The sequence below is a fragment of the Suricata suricatta genome, chromosome 6 (assembly GCF_006229205.1).
Source record: "Suricata suricatta isolate VVHF042 chromosome 6, meerkat_22Aug2017_6uvM2_HiC, whole genome shotgun sequence".
NCBI classification, from domain to species: domain Eukaryota; kingdom Metazoa; phylum Chordata; class Mammalia; order Carnivora; family Herpestidae; genus Suricata; species Suricata suricatta.
In genome coordinates, this window is record NC_043705.1 from 85,969,129 (window position 1) to 85,973,140 (window position 4,012).

Below are 4,012 nucleotides of genomic sequence, written 5' to 3' on the forward strand. Positions count from 1 at the left end.
ATAATTCTGGAAACTACAAGTCCAAGATCAAGGTGTCAGCAGGGTTCCCTTGAGGCCTCTCTCCTCAGCTTGTAGATGGCTGTTTCTTCCCTGTGTCCCTATCTGGTCTTCTTCTGGGTGTGACAGTGTCTTAATGTCCTCTTCTTTAGGACACCATCCATATTGGATTAGAGCCCACCCTAATCACCTTATTTTGACTATATTACTTCTGTAAAGACCCTTTTTCCAAATACATTCTGAGGTACTGGGGGTTGGGTTTCAACATATAAAGTTAGCGAAGATTTGATTCAGCTCTTTGCACTGGACTTTCTGCTTTCATTCTGTCTCCTAAAGTCTGGTTTCTATATTTAATCAGAATGATCTTTAAATATGGTGAATCAGATCTTGCCACACCTCTCTTCTTGAAACTTTCCAACAGTTTCTTATTTCGCCTATATTTACATTCAAGATTCCTATTTTGGCCTCTGAGGCCACCCCTGCACCTCTCCAACCTCATTTGTTGTGACTTTTATTTACTCAGCCCCTTCAACCTTCTTTCAACGCCCCAGGCATGTCACAGTCATCCCCACCTCAGGGACTTTGCACATACTGTTCTTTCTGAAGTGAAACACTACTTGCAGTCTGGTTTCTTCTTAAAGCTCAGACTCACTCCCAGAGTTACTTTTACCTTTCTCAGTGCTCCCCTCTACTTCCTGCCCAGCCAGCCTCAACTCCAACACCCAGGCCTTCCCTGTTTACCTTCTAAACACACCCTCATCCTGTTTGATTTCTTTCTTAGCATAATCCCTAGCTGAGTTTTCCCAATTTTTATACCTGCTATTTGTATTGTCTATCTCTTCCACCATAATGTGAACTCTAATATAAATTCATAGTCCAGGATTTACAAATACTACAATAGTATACAACAGTATATACTCCAACTAGGATTTGTTTAATTGCTGAAGGAAAACATCTTCAATATGAACCTCGCACACTTCCACGCAGTTCTCTATTTACCAATAAACTGACATCTTTTTACCTACGCTGTTCACAACTGACATTACTCCTTCGTTCATTCAATAAATATTGATCCGATGCAGCCTCATAGAGTAGGAAGAGCACGATTTCTGCCATAAGCAGATGGGAAGTTAAATCCTGTCTCTACCACTTACTTGCTGTGTGGTCTTTTTGCAAAACGTTTAAGCGTTCTGAAACTTTGTGAATCTGTAAAGTCGGGATTAAAAATATACTCGTGCTTACTTTAAAACGCGTCTAAAAATAAAGCGGATTGATAGATGTATAGAGGGATGGACAGATGGAGAGAGATGTGATAATGCAAATCTCATTAAGATTTAGCTGTAGAACGTAGGTAGTGGGCAAATGGGTGTTTACTGTAAAATTTCTTCAATTTCTCCGCATGCTGAAAACTTTTCATAATAAAACATTGGTGGTGGGGAACAAAAAAGAAAAAAAAAGCCCTTGCAGGTTTGTTCTCAGAATGAAATGACATGTTATTGGTAACATACATAGAAAGGTGCTGGCCGTGCTGTAGGGTTCAGTGAATGCAAACTGCTGTTGTCACTGTTACGTAAAAATATGCTAAGTGTTGTAGGAGGATCCAAGAGGAATAAGACTCCATTTCCTCTCCTAGTAGGTGAGGCAGATACAAACACTCCGGAACATGATGAGGAATTGCTCTAATAAAGCACTGCTCAGGCAGGAGGTGCTGGATCACAGGAGACATTGGGTGGAGCCTTCTGGAAGAATCATGCCTTCCAGAGAGGCAGATTGAAGGGCGCCTTGATGGATGGGAGGTGCTGTTCAAAGTGAGTGAAAAGAAGCATTGGGCTTTTGTTTAGTGGTCAGATTAAATATCATCCCTCTCTAGCCTGCAACGATTATGGTTGTCCTTTCCACAAATGATTCCTTGAGGTTTTAGCTACATCTTCCCCATTTAGGTGTCATATATACTATTTCATTTCCTCTTACAACTCAACTTGGAGCCCTATCTGGGGATGCAATGAACTTTAATCTTGCACTCAGAGTAGAAACTCTGAGTGTTAGAGAATTTACCTTCATTCCTAAGTTCCTTCTTGGAACAAAACCTGTGTTTTGTTAGGATTACCTTAGTGACTTAACATACGGTCTCCTAAGAAGATATGTTGGATCAGACCTTCCAGAACCAGAAGGGCGATCAGTGGGGGGGCTGATTTTCTATGCCTTTTGCCCTCTAAACAGGAAGATATGATTTGATCAAATCACCAGAATTCTCTGTTTATTGTGGAGGACTGTCTTTCTCCAGAAACACTTGGAACTTGCAATACATTAAATATATTCGTTCTTGCAACTGGTGTTATTTCTTCCTAGGAAACTTGGGCTACAGAAGCCTCTAAATGGAGCTTAAAATTCAAGGCAGCCAAACTGTCAGCCCATAACACAGAGAAGACAGGAATCAAAATCCTTCCAAGTCCTGTAGCTATAGCCATGTTCCAGTTGTTACTTCCCTTCCTCCCTCAACAGACTTGCATGAGTTCTTGTTCTGTGCCAGGCCGTGTGCCCGCAGTGGGGCTGTAAAGATGATTTAGACACATCTAAATCCCAGGAGCCCACAGGCCAGTGGGAGGTGATGAGGGAGCGTGGGGCAAGCTGAGGCTGCCCCCCCCCCCCCCCCCGGAATATGTGTGATATTCCTCAGACACTCCTGGCTACTCAAGAACAAAGGAAACAAAGGAAAGGGGTTTATGTGCTTGCCATGTTGATGTGGGGAACTAAGGCAAGTGAAAAATTAAATTCCCTTACTGCCCACAGTCCACTGACAAGTCCTTGAGATCCTCAGAGTGACCTCCTTCTAGGAACTCAGCTGCCTCCACAATGACACATTGCTGGGGGGCAAAAGAGAGCCTTAGCTTAACACTAAGTCTACTTCCTTTATCTCAACTGCCCCAAGATATATGCTGGCAATCATACTCCAAGCTTATGGCCCCCCACATGCATCATCTGAAGGATCTCTTGACTGAGGTTTTGTTACACGGTGATAAATGGAGTTTCCCTGGCAACTGCTAGCCCCTCAGGGTCCTGGAAACCTTGCTTCCAAAATACCTTAGAGACTCACTCTATCCCTCACCCCTCCCAGCCTGAGGTTATATAGTGAGTTACCACCACAACCTCAGTGCTGCTGTTCCTGCCCGTGGGTCCTGCACCCATGCTTTAATAAAGTCACCTTTTTGGACCAAAGACGTCTTCAAGAATTGTTTCTTGGCGTTGGCTCTGGTCAACCCCATCATCAGCCCAAAACTTCATCAAGAGGCACTGACATTTGCTACTGTGATCAGAGCCGACTGAGATGGAGGAGATGGGGTCTGGGAGCCCAGCAGAAAGAGGGACAGAAGACACTGTCTTGGACACATAGAAAAGCTCTAAACTCCCTTCACATGAGTCAAAAACAAAATGCCTTTGCTTTGTTTTTTTCTTTAGAAAATTGAGGACGGGGAAGGCTTTGTGCTTACTTTTAAGCAAATGATGTCAAAATGCCAAACGCAGCTGTAAATCCTAAAGAACTTTGAAAGAGATTTCACTGAGGTTGTGTTCATAAAAGCGGGAGGGGAGAACTGATGAATTTGGAGCAATTATCTCAGGCCAGCAAGTACAGAAAGCATTTCATTTAATCCTCAAACAGTTCTGGGACACAGCATTGGGGAGGTAAATGAGGCTCAAGGAGCTTGGGTGCTTTTCTCAAGCCACAGGGAACAGAGTTGGGATGGGAACCTTAGTCTTAGAGTCTTGGAAGCCCATGCTTATTCTGAAGCTTTGCCTTCCATTTCAAATGGTACCTGTTTTATTCAGGGAGAGATGCTGGGGCTACTGCAAAAAAGGGCGAGAGCATCTTTCTAGGGGACACATCTGTGTCTTATGTGACTGCTGGGGAGGTCAAGACTAAAGCCTTTGATCTTGACCATAAACCTTGGTAGCCCCTGGAGCCTGAGGGAAGGGAGGTAAAGGGGCTGTCAAATGGCTACGCCTTTGGGTGGATGCG